The following is a 16,862-nucleotide window of genomic DNA, read 5'->3' as shown; positions in this document are numbered from 1 at the left end:
CTACAAATCAATAGAGCTTGTGCCTTACATACACCTTTAAAATAGTATGCTGTATACAATCCCCACCCCATGAACCTGCAAGCAGCAATTACAATATGCGTAAGTGACAAATAGTTGTTACCAGACTGGTAGAAATAATGACAATTGTTACTTTTCAAAAGTAACTTTTCCAGTTGCATATTTGTCACAAGTTCCAGTGTTAAAGGGTAGTTATATATCATATTATTATTCATATATGCAGACACCATGAGTGAAATTCTGATCCTATTGAAGTCAATTGGAGTTTTGCCATTGCCTTAAATGGGGCCAGGTTTTCACTTTAAACGCTAGGGGCCAAATTCTACTTTGTTACATTGGTGTAAGTTTGAACATAGGAACAGCCAGACAATATCAGCCAGATGGACCTCTGGGGTAGACAGGGGTAGTTTTAAAATTACTTGTCAGCCCAAGATTTATTTTTTTAAATTCCTAAAAATATTTAGCTTTGAGACACAAGATGTGGTATTCCGGCTCTTACTAATTCTCTCTCTTACTCTCCTGAGATGGCAGTGACTCCCACTAATTTAGTTACATGGGTTCTTTTACATACCCTAGGCCCAGGGGACATCATCATCGAGACCAAGCAAAATAACCACAATTATTAACCATGGTTATTTTTATTATTAAAGGAAAAGAGCACATTAAACAAAACACAAATGATAAATTGCATACTTCCATTACAACCTCTTGTGTATGGCTCTCTATGGAGAGTTTTTTCCAATAGCCATTACACCTTTGAGAGTAGACCACTTCCAGGAGCACCCTTCCTTCAGTAAGCCCTGACCAAAGTACATTGAATTCACAATAATTTTGGGAAACAATCTTGGTATCTTATTAGATATTTGAAAACTGTTGTACACAAGAGAAGTGCCAAAAGGAGGTTATGGATCTAGAAATTTGGTCACCCTTTTTTGCGTAGTCAGAGGAGGAGGGGTCCCCAGCCAGCAGGCCAGGATCTTTTCATATTAACCTGATCCTAACTAACTAATGATGCAGTACGGTAACATTTTACTGAAACATTTTACTAGGGCAAAAAGTTACTCATAAAACCTGTTTATGTATAGACAAAAATTTTTTAAGGGCAGATGAAACCTGTCTGGTTATTAATACTAACCAGAGAGTTTATAATTGGGCAAAGTTAACTAAATCCTACCAAAAAAAAAATATTTAAAATCAGTTATTTAAAAGAAGCCATTTAAGGAGCTGTCTTAAAACAGGCTAATGATGACTATTCAAAGTCTTAAAACCAATTAAATCCTCTGTTTACCAGTGTTTCACCCCTGTCTCCTCTCCAGGAATAAGATGCAGCTGAAGAAGTGGGTTTTTTACCCATGAAAGCTTATGCCCAAATAAATCTGTTAGTCTGTAAGGTGCCACCGGACTCCTCATTGTTTTTGTGGATACAGACTAACACTGCTACCCCTTGGATATGTAATGTTTTAAGTTATAACAGCATTTCCATACCCCAATAAAATCATTACAAGAGTTTTCAAATCTAATCCCTTGGCAGTGTTTTAGCTAACTTTCTCTCACCAATCCATATTCAAGTCTTGGGGAGGTTTCTTGAAGTCTTCTGCTTTACTTAGCTTTCATGGCAGCTTGCTTGTAGATAGAGATGGACAGGATAAATTGATGAGTGCTTGCCCTATAAGCAGCATAGCAAAGGGTGAGAGTGTGAGGTGTGCTCACTTCAGAGAGTTTTTATAAATACTCTTCTCCTTTCTATTTCCATGAAATTACGGGAATACTCACCTCTTTCAGATTTGTTTAGATTCCAAGCTGGTTACTGACACACTTTCATTGGCTCAATATGGGCCTTCAAGGTTGGTTTTGGTGATACCCTCAGCTCCTGAATATGCAGTCTGCCTAATGAAGGTGCAACAGTTCTTTCGTTGCCTTCAATCTTCTTGTGGCAGGAAAGTATCAGATCACTTTTAAAGTTAAAGCTAACTCTTTTATTCTGTCCATTTTCTGAGATATTCCTTTCATTTTATTAGTTTGAGAGGAAATTAAATTCTGTTTCCAAAAAGCCCATACATTCCTGTTTTTATATAAAAGTTTTCATTTTTTGAAACAGTCTTAATAATAAATAATTTTAAAAGAGGGTCTTTAGCTTCAATATTATTAAAGATGTTGTTGATTCTACATGCCAATTTTTTGGAAAGATGATTCTTCTTGTCCTGACTTGGGTGAGAGATTTGCTTGAGACCTGCCTGTAATTAATTAATATAAATATTGTATACTTAAATGGCTTCTTATATTAGCAATCAGTTTAACAAGGCCACTGGATTTCATATTGCAACACAGAACATTTTACCATTTACATAGCAAGATAGGAATTATATTAGGATCTTTGTATTTAGCAACCATATTTGTGAGAATGCATTTCACAAAGGTGTTTGCCATTTCAATATTTAAGAAATAAACAAAAAGTTTTAAAAACAGTTCCAATTACATGTGTTTTTCCTAGAGTTTTAAAGACAAAAGCAGAAGTTTTCCTTGCAGAGGGTGGGAGGTTGGTAGAGGCACACTTTACCTTTCTGTTTTATGGTTGGATAAGGATCTTCAGTGTTATTTCTCTTTGGAATCCTTTTTGCATTTACTTGTTGCAGTCTTTACAATGAAAACTCTTATCAAGTACTGTCACGGAGTCACCGGGGCGATGCTCTGGAACTACTCCATATAATGCCAGTCAGGACTCTGGGGGAGGATGCCTCCTCTCTGTGAGCATACAGTCACCAGGGCAAGAAGCTTACACAGCTTCAATCTTCCTAGGTCTGACCTCGGAGCTTTCAGCATCTCCTTCCACACTATGCGCTCCCTGCCGCAAGTCTGCCTGGGCAGGGCTCCTGGGGAAGCCAGAGGGCCCTGCACCCCAACTCCGCAGTGAGACATGACTCTCAGCCAGCCAATAAAACAAAAGGTTTACTATTCAACAGGAACACACGGTAGGACAGAACTTGTTAGCACAGAAATCAGTGACTTTCAGCCAAGTCCATCTTGGAGAGTCCTGGGCCAGAAGCCCTGGACTCCCCCTCTTCCAGTCCCCAGAGGCAGACGGTCAGCTCCCAGCGACCCGACTTCAGACAGCCCCATTGCTCCTCCTCCTTGTCTTTTTCTTGCTTCCTGGGCAAAGAGTCACCTGGTTGTATCCCCCTCCTGGGTCTCAGGTTACGAAGGGCACCAGACATCGCATACGTGCAGGCCGCTGGAGCAGCTTCACCTGCCCCAGAGGTCTCAGCCAAAGTCACACACCCTATTCCCACCACCGAGATATTGGTGCAGCACCCAGGGAAACTGAGGTGCACACACTATTCCTGCAAAACAGTAAAACTCACATAGGCTCAAGAGTAAGACTCACATACAACATAACAAGGGAAAATCCCCACTTCATCACAAATACAATCTACAAAACCCCAATCACAATAACCAATCTTACATCCATTTTTCAGAACAGTATAAAAAATTGGCATAGAAAATTACAGAAAGATTAAAAACCCTGCATTTTAAACTTTTTTTGTAGAAGCACTCTTAGGGACAATAAATGTGGTTTCTGGCTAAAGAGAGATTATCTTCCTGACACTTGCTTGTCCTTGGGGATAGAAAATAGAAACCTCCTGCAATGTCTTTAACCAGCCTGAACATTTTACAACATAACTAACAAATATACATGGATATGGTTATATTTTCAAGCATCCCTGGCTAGAACATACTTGTAGCTATATCTTAATATTCAGTGAAGGTGGAAACAAGTAGTGACCAATATTAAAAATCTTATACTAATTTTATTAATATCATGTTGGCATCCATATTGAGATGTCACCCTCACAGTTCAGCTAAGCCAGTGTCCTGTCTACAAAACTGCCAGTACCAAAAATCACAGGAAGGCACAATCATCATCATCATGGATCATTTTTTTTATTCATTTGTATATAGAAGTTTCTTGCTAACCTATGAAATATCAGGTTTTAGATCCCTTTTAAATATGTTAACCTCTCTAATGTAACTATTATACTTGTCAATTTTTTTTTAAAAGAGCTTGTTAAACTCTTACCCTCAATATATAATGGCAATGAGTTCCACAGCAATTTCAGTAACACTACTCCAGAATTCAGAACGTAATTTGGCTTTATGAAGTGAGTGAAATCCTGGCCCCATTAAAGTCAATGTCAAAGCTCCTATGGACCTCAAAGGGTCAGGATATTACCCAGTATGTTTATCGCAGCAAAATATATGAATTAAGGCTGAACTCAAGGTATAAAAATAATCATTTCATTCTAGAAGCAATATAGTTTTCAAGGCATGCATGCATTGAAAGAGTCCATTTCTTCACATTGCCAGCCAGAAGCCAGCCAAGGCTGGACAAACTCTTGGCTGGGGCACTTACAAAGACAAATATTTGGCTCGTGAAAGGAATAGCACGTAAAAACGTCACTTTAGAAGTGACGTTATGTTATGGGAAAACTTGGCATCATTTTTACTGGTGGTTCACAGTTACTCATTAATTTTGCTAAATTACAGCAGCTGCTACTCTTAAGGCCTTCAGAAGTAGCAAAGTTGCTCCCCTGCTTATAAGCCCTATGAGCACAGCTGCATCACCACCACCACCACCACATGCAAAATAGTGTTTACACAGATGGTGACAGGATTCAACTCGCAAATGTATACACATCTGAGAGATGTATGAAAGAGACAGTGTTGTCAGGGGTATTTTTTGAACCACATATAGCAATGTAAGTCACTTTCCCCAGCAAGTAATACTATGTACATTAGTGTCAATGACACATTTACGTCCAAAAGTATATTACAGACAACAATTAACAGAATCTTGTGGAACACGTCACAGACATTTTGGGTGGGAAAGTCTCAGAAGCTTCATCTGATTCTAGTATTTGAAGAACATCAGATTGACAATTCAGTCAACTTTGATCATTATTGCTTCAGAATGTTCAACTCCTTCTCTGAATTCTTTATCATATGCAAAAATAAACACCACACTGTATTTTCTTCATTAGTGATTATAAGGGCTACTAAATAAAAATGATAATTAAACACACAGGGCAGAAAAGGAAAACTTTGGGACCCCAACCTTCCAAGAGCCACAAGAGGAAAAAAAATCTTGTAAAGTGAGATAAAGAGAATAGATTTTGATATTAGTATTCACAGTTCGGGGGTAAGAGAAAGAGCATCTCTTGATATTGTAGGCTATTTTATGCTTTTCCTAGTCCTGGTTGGAATTTCAACTGTTTAAACAAAACAAAACCAAAAACACACCCCACACACAGGCTCAAGTTGTTTTATGAATGCAGCCAACACTTCACTTTAGTTTCTGCCACTGCATGTTCCTTTTCACATCCCCACATTCTTAAAGGGGAGAAACTAGCAGAGAAAATAAGTTTGGATGCTCCTTGCTTTTTATATGCCATTCAAGCACTCCTTATTAACTCAGTTTCAGTTCTTCCTTCATAGGTAGCAATGCTGTGATATTATTTGCAAGCAGCCAAGGTAATTACCATCCAGCAGGGTCCAATTGTTTTCAATTAAAAGCTTGACTGAAGTCTTCAGCTTTTAATACCATTGTGACCATCTGCTTTCACTAAAGTTCATCATGCAGCCTACCAGCCAAAGCACAGGACTCATTCTAATGCTGTTTAATTATATGGAGGAACTTTTTCTTATCCAACATCCATTATTTCTCCTAAGGAAAAGGCAGAGTAGATGGGCAGCAGAGGTACTGCATGGCTTTACTAACAGCCTGTAGCAAGATGGAGTTTCCAGGAAGATCATTACCTTCCTGTCAGGTTTCCTGACAGGTTTCAGAGTAGCAGCCGTGTTAGTCTGTATTCACAAAAAGAAAAGGAGGACTTGTGGCACTAACCAATTTATTTGAGCATAAGCTTTCGTGAGCTACAGCCCACTTCACCTTCCTGAGAGATACATCTGTTATTGGCCTGAGAAGAGGATCCAGGGGACCAACAGGAAAGGACAGTTAATGTTGGCTACCCTCCTTTTCCTTAACTCAGCTGCATCTTCTCCTTTCCAGAAAGCCTGAAAAGGCCAAAATGAAGAGTTCGTCTAAAAACATCCAAACCCATCTCCCCCTGCTGATTGTGCTGCAGCAGAGTCCAAGAGCATCATCACAGGAAGAAATAATTCTGATGCCCGTGTGTGTAAACTTCCTCTGGCTCTCACGGATGATAAATAATTTGCAAGTCTGTGTCATCTCTCAGCCAAGGATCTCAAACCCCCTTACAGACATTAATTAAGCCCCACAGACACCCCCTAGCGATAAGCAAATTTTACAAATGGGGAAATTCAGGCAATAAGCAGTTAAGCAACTAGCCCAAACCCATAACATAAATAAGTGGGAGAGCGTGGATGAGGATTTAGGAGTTCCTAACTCCAATACACAGCATTGCCTCTTGAATTCTCAGCACATAAAGAAACTAAAAAGTTAACTCTTTCACTAAAGCTTTGTTTTATACCTTCCAATATTAATACGTCTGGCTACTGTCATTCCAGAAATAGCTCCCAACCACGCAGTGCGTAATAAGAGCTTTCAGGACCATTCATGCATTGAAAGCCTCTCGCAGGAGGGCAACGCCATTTGATTTTGCTCCCAGCTACAAATAAAGTGGGTCATGCCGTCACCTTAATGGCAGACAAATGATTGTTTAGAAGGACAAATATAAGGTTCTACGTTGCAAGCCAGTGGGCAGAACCTATCTAGGTAAGGTGAATAAAATTCTCACCAAGGGCAGAGTTTCAATCTCTTTGCTTTACCGATGCACAAACAAACTAAGAATCCAGACAATAACAAGCCACCCAGAACAGTGGATCCAAATTGCCAGGGACCTTCCCAGCTTCTTACGCAGGGAAAAAGCCACACAATTCTCAATGGGCTGCAATTCTACCATGACAATGAATTGTTCTGTGCTAGAACTTCACATATAGCTTTTTAACTTTATTATGTAGATATTATATACAGATGCATATATGGTCAGGTTCTGGTCTCATTTATGCTCATATAAATCTACAGTAGTTTTGTTGAAGGCAATTCAGCCCCTATGAATTAACACCAGTGTAAATGGAAATCAGAATCTGAAGTTTGGGAAGTGATTACTCCAGAAAGTAGTCTAAATTGTTTTAGAGTGGGAGCCACAAAGGGACTTAAGCCCCTACAAAAAAAAAAAAAAAAACCATCACAGGAATAACACTGTGATCCACAAAGCCTGAGTTAAGCAGCTAGGCTCCCTAGACCTAGACAACGCCTGGGGAGAGACAGGCACCTTAGAACATGATCCACCAAAGCCAGCACGCTAGGCCCAAGCTAGCAAATGGGAGATGCTGACAACAGGGGCGTGTCATCAGCCCCACCCCTCTCTCAGACAGAGGTGCAATCCAGGCTGCAGGGAGGTGCCCATCTGCTAGCAATCTATGAATGGGAACCAGCCACCTAAGTTGTTTCTTGCCGGAAAGAGGTGGGTACCTACCTTTCTCCACAAAAATGGCTGAAGGAGGGGGAGGAAGAAGTGGTGATGCCCACTTTAAAATGTTGAGTCCAGTGGTTAGAGCACTCAGGTGGGATGTGGGGACACCCAGGTTCAAGGGGGAGAAAGAGGTAAGACACCTGTTGAAATCCTCTCAGGTGGGTGAGCTAAGCACAGAGCTATGGGATATTCTGATGTGGGCTCCCTCAGTCTCTCCTGTTGAAGCTGTTCTGCTGTGGGTACTGAATGAAAGTGATTGGAGCAAGGGGACTGGAGCTGGGGTCTCACAGTTAGGTGCCCTAACCAACATGCTACAGACTCATTCTCTCTCGCTTGCTGGTCCAAGGATGATTTAAGTCTTTGGCTAAAGTGAAACAGCTTCAACAGGAGCTTCAAATGGGACCCCACCCATGCCTGAGGCGGCTGAACACCTGCCTTCCCTGAATTCATGCCTCACTGTGGGGGTTAGGTGGATGCTAGGTGTTCAGGTGCTAGAGGAAGGCACCACTGCATATGCTCAGAGGCAGGAACGTAGGTGCCAAGGGAACTTTTACCCTGAAAACTAAGCTGTCAAGTGAGTTGAGGTGCCAACGGGGCTCAGCAGAAGTTTTGTGGATCACAATGGAACCAAAACTGGGACTTGGGCACCTAAACCCCAGACTTAGGGGCCTAAGTACCTTTATGGATCCCACCCTTTTGTATTTTGGAAAGGCTTGAGGTGTTGCTGTTTAAACACATTCAGCAACTGCATATGCAGTACAATTGGTTTCCATACAGATTTCTTTTAAAATTGCATGTAGCATGCACCCTAAACATACATAATTATACACGGGGCTATAATGGTTTCTTTAGAGGCATTCAGGTCTATTGTGTAGCCAGCCAACATGCATTTTAAAAGCAAGCACTGAATGAATATTTAGCAAACACCCACCACACAATGCAGGTTTTAGAGTATTAGGAAGAACTGGTATCAAGACAGATCTGGCTAGCACCTAAGGGTCTATTCCAGTCCATCTGACAAATAACATGCATTTTAAAAAATGAATTAAATATAGTATTTACCCAAAGGTCCAACAGGATACATAGGATACACCCATTCAGATCCAGGGCAGAATCAGGACAGATCCATGTAAGAATAAAAATAGCTCATCATTTTCTACTTCAGTTTCCATCCCAGTACTCTAATGGTACGTCTACACTGCAGGAAAAAACCTGTGGCACCAAGTCTCAGGGCACATCTACACTGTGATGAAAGATACACACCTGGCCCCCAGCTGACTCAAGCTCACAGGTCTTGGGTGTGAGGCTATAAAATTGCAGTGTAGAAGTTCAGGCTCAGGCTGGAGTCTAGGCTCTGAGACCCTGCAAGAGGAGGACGTCTCAGAGCCCGGGCTCCAGTGTGAGCCCAAATGTCTACACTGCAATTTTATAGCCCCTCAGCCCCAGACCAAGTCAACTGATGTGGGTCAGCTGCCAGTCTTTTATCGCAGTGTAGCTATACCCTAGTGTTTTACAAACATGCATGAAGTCTTACATCACATCTGAGGGAAGTCAGTATTATCCCCATTACACAGATTAAGAAATCAAGGCACACAGATAGGAATGAGCTATTGAAGGTGAGAAGCAAGTCACAATAAGAGTCTGAAACGGACTGCAGCCCTCTGTTCCATGACTGCATTTCTTAAGTGGGAGTGACCTCCTTTGTGGTCATACACTAAGATTTAACAAAAAGTATCTATTAAAAATTACCAAGGTATGAAGAATCATGTTTGAAGTGTATTTGTTTATATACGCATTTATTGCTACTGTAAAATGACATTGATGGATTGACAGCAATAGGTATGGTCACTCTACTGAGCATTCCAGACATACAGTACAGTCATGTAAACAAAGCTCACACTACTCAGTCTGAGACAAGCTAATTACAAGACGACTCTAAAAGGCAGATCCAAACCTAACCTAAACGACCTTTTTAATCCGTAGTGTTTTTAGTCCGTGCTACTTCTACCCCCTTTACCACCCTGACAACCTCCATCACCTCACACCCCAACCAGAGAGAGAATTCCCAGTGTCACTGAGCCCTTCCCTTACCTGCAGTGCTTAAAGAACTGATGGATGGATGAGTCATCATAAGACTGAGAACCAGAAATGAACCATGAAAATACTCATGCATGCACATGGAGGTCCATGAAGTACTGCAATAAATTTTTCAGTTTGCTTCCAGGCTTGTAAATGAGCTAGAAGGAAGTGACCAGGAGAGAGACAGATGCCACAGTAGCATTTGGATGGGAAATAATCTCTTCCTTATCAAGTGAGATTCATCTTTTTTATGACTATTTTGCAATCAAATATGACCAATCTCAGGAGCCCATACTTCATTTTTCTGTTTGCCAATGTGATTTGTCCCATAAAAGATACCACAGGAATTCTAAGTGAAAGGAGAGGGAAAATACACACCCTACACTGAAGATTGCCGAGAGCGATGTCACAAACTTCTGCAGCATCTTCCTGCCAAAGAGACTTCAACTGTTGCTTTAGAAGGTTTTGTTAGTTTCCTTTGGGTTCTCTCATTCCCTTGGACCCAATTTACATTTGAATTTTGAAAACGTGTAACTGAGGTCAAAGGTCAGCAGTAATAATTTTCAGTGTGCAGCCCGGGAGTTTCACTGAGGAAAAAGTATGATCCTGCCTGCATGATACCACCTCTAGTGCAGCTTGGAGTCCAAAGAAAATGGACTCCAGAGCCGAGCCAGCAAGACTGAGATAGCTGAAAACGACAGTTACAAAGGATAATTCAAGGCACATTTTATGTCCCAAGCCCTCAAGGAACTCCGTGTCAGAGTAACCGTGTACATGCAGGGCACTACACTCGTTCCAAGGTGCCCCACAGGTGCTGGAAGCTCTTTGGTGCACAAGTTTCTTAATTATCATTTGCTCGGCTCCAAGCAGAGTCAGTGCCTAACAACCAACATCAACTTTGTAAAAGGGAGGGAACTGAGAAGTTGAACTGGACAGGCTGTACCAACCCGCCCCTACAGTACACTGTTGTTCGCATGGGTGAGGCAAATTCTTCAAATCAAGGTAGGGGCAACTTTTTTTTTTTTTAAGGTGAGTTTCATTTTGTAAAGTTATTTACTGATTTAGATAGTTTATTAGATAATTAAAGGCTCTCCTCTATGAGCCAGCCATTATTATCTTAAAGCACCTGGCAGCTTAAAGAAATAGGTGTGGATTCTGGGTATCCAGAACCAGCGTGAAAAAAAATATCATTGTAGGCTCCTGCAGAAAACCTCTCTCTCTCTCTCTCCCCACTTTGTGTGTTTTCTTTAATGCTCTCATATCTCTTGTGTTGGCTTGTAATTAAGTATAACTGCTCAATATGGCATGCACTATGTCAGATTTGACTATAAGCAGAGAGAGACATGGGATACACAAAAGGAATAAAAGGAAGAATGACAGCTGCCTATTGGCTTCTCAATTTTACATCTGTCTACAGTATATCAGGGTCCATTGTATCAATCATGTATTTCTACAGCAAACAGCTATTATGGGGAAATGGACATCGCAACTTTAAGACACATTTCTAAATTCATACATACACACAGCCTTTCTTGGTTTATTACTTCAGTAGCTGCAACGTTCCACTGCAGAATGGGGCCCATACTTCAGAAACTTGACATTTTTCCTAGCATGAAGACAATGTGCAATTGTTGAGACTAGCTCCCCGAGTCACCAAAGCATTGGTAAAATTATGGGGGGAGGGAGGGAAACAAACAAACAAACAAAGAACATGATAAGAGTAACAAATAAAAATACGGCATCTAATACACCATCACGTAACGCCCCACAATATTGTAATTACCACTAAAAATAATATCCATCAAATATTCATTGACATGGAGAACCCGGCAGCCAGCTTTTGCATATGCTAAGAACAACCATATACTTTCAATTTGAATTACACTTATTTAAAAGATAAGGACAACTAAACAAGAACAAAAAGTTACCATGATAGAATCTCCTCTGTAACAGGTGGTAGCTGACCTCAACACAGAACAGAATTGAATGCACAATGGTGGCTACCAGCAACAGACAACAGCTTCCTAGAAATTTAAGAGTGTGGCACTCAAAAAACAAAACCATGCCAGTTACATCCACCATACACACAACACAACTGGCAGCCATATGAGCTGAAAGGAAGTAATCTAGGATATGATCCTGCTTCTCTTGTGCTCCTGCAAATTCCATTATACAGTACCATCAGTATCAGTATTTCTACCTGGATGGGTTGCCAATAGCTTAAACTTAACATGGCTACACTGAACTCCTTTGGTCCTTTGTGCCTGGTGTTCTTCAATGAGAACTGAGCCATTGTTATTCTAGTCAGACATGAAGAGCTCTGTGTGGCCTGAAAGCTGGTCTCCCTCACCAAAAAAAGTTGGTCCAATAAAAGATATCATCTTATCCACCTTGTCTCTCTAATATACTAGGAACAATACTGGATATTGCTATTCTATACATTTTCAAATTTTATACTTTTCTCATATTCTTTGCATAAGAGAAGGGCAAACATTTTGCTACATAAAATCGCACACATATGATTTTTCCCCAAATTGATCAACAAAGAAAATCCATCCTAGCCCCTTAAGTGTGACCAGCTATTCCCAAGTACGAAATAAATACTAAATAAAGTAGTCATTTTTACTTAAGTACCATGATGCTACTTGATTCTACCAAATTAAAAAAGGTACTGGAAAGCACAGCAGGATAATAAATTATAGCTGATTTTCTGAACTTACATAAATTGTTAAGAACCCATTAGGTGATTCCCCTAACAACATTCCTGTCTTAAAAAATCTCTGCATTTGGAAAATCTCTGTCATCTCATGCACTGAGCTCTCTAGCTGCATTCCATATGGCAAGTACAATTGTTCCAGATCAGCCCACCTATACAGTATGGCAGGGTTTGGTTCCTACACTGAATAAAATATTACTTGTCCTATCTGATCCGCTTCTCAGGTTTTACATCATCTTACCACTACAATCCTCTGTAGTAGCTTTTGGACCTCTTTCATTATTGAGTTAAACACAAAAAGTTGTTACTTTCTTTCAGATACACAAACATTTTTTCCTTCTGTGTTGGGGGCAGGAGGAAGGCTTTCCTAGTTTCATTGCATTTCATGGTGTTTCTACTTGAAGGAATTGTACTAACTTCAGTACTATTCAGGCATAACATTGTACTAGGATTCACCAGCATTACTTCTGTTGAAGGTTTAGTCATTTATAAAAACATATGTCCATTGTCTAAGTCTCTGGGAACATTTGTATTGATAAGACACAGGTAAAAATTTCCTCCCATAATGAAGTGGAGTGAAGGACCCAGAAGACTTTGGTGCATACGTAAAAGACCTTTATTTCTTGTATACTGAGCCTTTATCTACACATAACGGGGCCAAGTCTTTGTCCCTTTGAAATCCACAGCAAAACTCCCTTTGAGGTCAGTGAGAGTCACTCCATTGATGTTAATAGGAGTAGAAATGCAGCCCTTCACATCTCCTCCAAGGTAGGTACAATGGGCAGTACTAAACCTGAATATTTATTACCCGTAACTGTTAAGTGTACCACATTACTTACAGTGTATTTCACATTCCAAGGATAGGGCATGTTGCAAATAATGTGATAAACAGCCCTTTTTTTTCTTTTTTTTTTAAATGGTGCCCATCGTGTGAAGGTCAAGGGCTGCATTCCAAGGAAGCTGTCACCTCCCTTTTCCCCGCACTCCTTCACTCTAGCCGAGCAAAGGAAGACAGCTGGGGGAAGGGGGAAACGAGGGGGGAGTGGTCAGTACCACATGAAAGGAACAGTCTGGAGCAAGCCAGGGCTCCCAGTCTTGCTAGAACTGTTCCACACCCAAGGTGGAAAGACGTCCTTGCAAATGCCACCAATCCCCCACAGTGACTAAGGGCCCTTGAAACTATAGGGAATGAAAAAAAGCCCTACCAACACCGCTGGGTTAAAGTGGAAGGGATTATGCCAGCTCCTCCTCACCTCTTCGAGTGAAACTGTGCTTATGGTGAGGTTTAAAAAAAAAACAAAACAAAAAACCACACACACACACCAACAACAATACACATCACTGTAAGAGAGATCCATTATCTTCATTAAGACTTACAAACACCTCTGTCCCATAGGTAAAGTAGAAGAACCATGACAAAAAAAGGCCAATGTTTTCAAATGTGTGCACTAATTTTTCGGTGCCTAATTTGAGACATTTAGACCCAAATACTCAAAAGTATGTAGGTGCCTCACTCCCACTAATTTCACCTAAATATCTTTTGAGGAGCTGAGCCTTGTGGAGGGGGGGATGGGAGTGAATTTTAGTGATGACAAATTATCTGCACCCCTTATGAATACCCATGTGGTGTAGTGACTGCTCACTACCTCTGCAAATCCTTAAGTGTCTCTAGCTGGGCATTAGGTCCCTAAAAATTAGTGGGCACTTTTGAGAATTTGGACCTAAACGACTTGCCCAAAGTCAGTCAGAGGCAGAGCCAGGAATATAATCCAAGAGTCCTGACTTCCAATCGCCAGCTTTAACCACAAAACCAGATGGCCTTGCCAAAAATTTAAGTTAAGACAATTTTGCAGATAAATACCCTCTAAAGATATGAAGCATCTGTATCAACAGCTGCTAATGCCAGGAGATCCATTAATATACTTCAGTGTTTCACTAACTCATTGTTCCTTCCTCTACAAGATGCAGTTTTTCCATTAGGTGTGTAACAATATCAGTGGCAACCAATCGCATCAGAGACTAAATAAAGATATGTTTTTACAGAATGTTAAACCAGCAAAAAAAAGGGTTAATTATCTCTAGTGCACATGGGTTAATTATAAAAATACAGCAGATACCGGATGTTATTGGGTACAAGTGCCTGGGAGCAGAGACAAGAAGATACTGTACATTAATTCAACAAGTGTTCTAGCCTGCACCTGTGTTTAATTAGTTATCCTGGAATCAGCTCTGTGCAGCAAGACAGCTTTGGAAGCTGTTAGTGAGAAGCGTGCGGACTTCTAAACAAGTGAGACTGCTGCTTTGATTAATTGAGTCCCTTGCAATCTTCCTTCTGTGTTCAAAGAAAAGTTAATCATTTACTGTGGAAATCCAAGTTGGATTATTCAACCCAGAGCATGGAACAATTCATTTTTATTGTCCACACAATATTTCCAAAATGACAATTGTGACAGTTACGGCTTTGGTTTCCCTGCAGCCCTAAGACAAATTCATGAGTATAATATAGTCCAGAGGGAGGGGATGGGGGAGAGGAGGAAAAGAGAGAATCCAAGCAAGAATAGCAGTGAAAGCATGAAGGGCAACCCATTGTTCCATAAGACGGATATTTTAGCACCACATTGTGACAACCAGGTATGCCTCCTAAGAAACAACTATTTGATGGGAAGGGAACTGACAAAATAACACGGTACATCTAGCTATTAGCCTACCTAAATAGGCACTCATCTAGCCCTCATCGCATAGTCTCTGAGCACCTTGTAAATATTAGCGAATTTATCTCCTGGGGCAGTAGAAAAGTATGACTGTTGCCATTGTATAAATGAGGAACAGGAGGGTTAAATGGCTTACCTAGGGTCACACAGGAAATCAGTGGTATAGCTAGGAACAGAACTAAAGTCACCTACAAGTTAGTGCAGTGTCTTAACCATAAGACCCTCCTGGAAGTCATGTTGCCCCTTGTGGCACTGGGGAGAGCAGATAAACGAGCCCCTTGCTGCACCAAGCAGTGAGCACTCACCTCACAACACCTGTGTAGGGGTGGGGCAATGGCACCATCCTAGCCAGACACACCCTCTAGAGCTGCTAGTATCCTGGTCCCTGCACCCAAACATTCCTCTTCACCTGCAGTGGAATCACTAGAGCTGGCAGGAAAATGCAAATCCATTGTGGTGAAAAATGTTGAGGTTTTGGAATTTTTTCCATCCTGAACTGGGCCAAAAAGTAAAAAAAAAGAAAAAAGAAAAAAAGAAAAAGACTTATCACAGCATGGAGTTTAGACTTATTTTCTGGATTTTGTTAAGTTTCAGAGTAGCAGCCGTGTTAATCTATTCGCAAAAAGAAAAGGAGTACTTGTGGCACCTTAGAGACTAACCAATTTCTCTGACAATAAGCTTTCGTGAGCTACAGCTCACTTCATCGGATGCATTCAGTGGAAAATACAGTGAGGAGATTTATATAGACACAGAACATGAAAAAATGGGTGTTATCATACACACTGTAAGGAGAGTGATCACTTAAGATGAGCTATTACCAGCAGGAGAGTGGGGTTGGGGGGGGAAGAAAACCTTTTGTAGTGATAATCAAGGTGGGCCATTTCTAGCAGTTAACAGGAACATCTGAGGAACAGTGGGGGGAGAAATAAACATGGGGAAATAGTTTTATTTTGTGTAATGACCCATCCACTCCCAGTCTCTATCTTCATCATCTGGACCCATGGAAAAGAAGCCCTTGAGGAATTCCACCATGATTTCAACAATTTCCATCCCACCATCAACCTCAGCCTGGACCAGTCCACACAAGAGATCCACTTCCTGGACACTACGGTGCTAATAAGCGATGGTCACATAAACACCACCCTATACCGGAAACCTACTGACCGCGATTCCTACCTACATGCCTCCAGCTTTCACCCAGACCACACCACACGATCCATCGTCTGCAGCCAAGCTCTACGATACAACTGCATTTCCTCCAACCCCTCAGACAGAGGCAAACACCTACAAGATCTCTATCAAGCAGTCTTACAACTACAATACCCACCTGCTGAAGTGAAGAAACAAGTGACAGACCCAGAAGAGTACCCAGAAGTCACCTACTACAGGACAGGCCCAACAAAGAAAATAACAGAACTCCACTAGCCATCACCTTTAGCCCCCAACTAAAACCTCTCCAACGCATCATCAAGGATCTACAACCTATACTGAAGGACGACCCATCACTCTCACAAATCTTGGGAGACAGGCCAGTCCTTGCCTACAGACAGCCCCCCAACCTGAAGCAAATACTCATCAGCAACCATACAGCAGAACCGCTAACCCAGGAACCTATCCTTGCAACAAAGCCCGTTGCCAACTGTGTCCACATATCGATTCAGGGGACACCATCACAGGGCCTAATCACATCAGCCACACTATCAGAGGCTCGTTCACCTGCACATCTACCAATGTGATATATGCCATCGTGTGCCAGCAATGCCCCTCTGCCCTGTACATTGGTCAAACTGGACAGTCTCTACATAAAAGAATAAATGGACACAAATC

The sequence above is a fragment of the Caretta caretta genome, chromosome 3 (assembly GCF_965140235.1).
Source record: "Caretta caretta isolate rCarCar2 chromosome 3, rCarCar1.hap1, whole genome shotgun sequence".
NCBI classification, from domain to species: Eukaryota; Metazoa; Chordata; order Testudines; family Cheloniidae; genus Caretta; species Caretta caretta.
The sequence above is the reverse complement of the archived record's forward strand: the minus strand, read 5'-3'. Positions refer to the sequence as shown.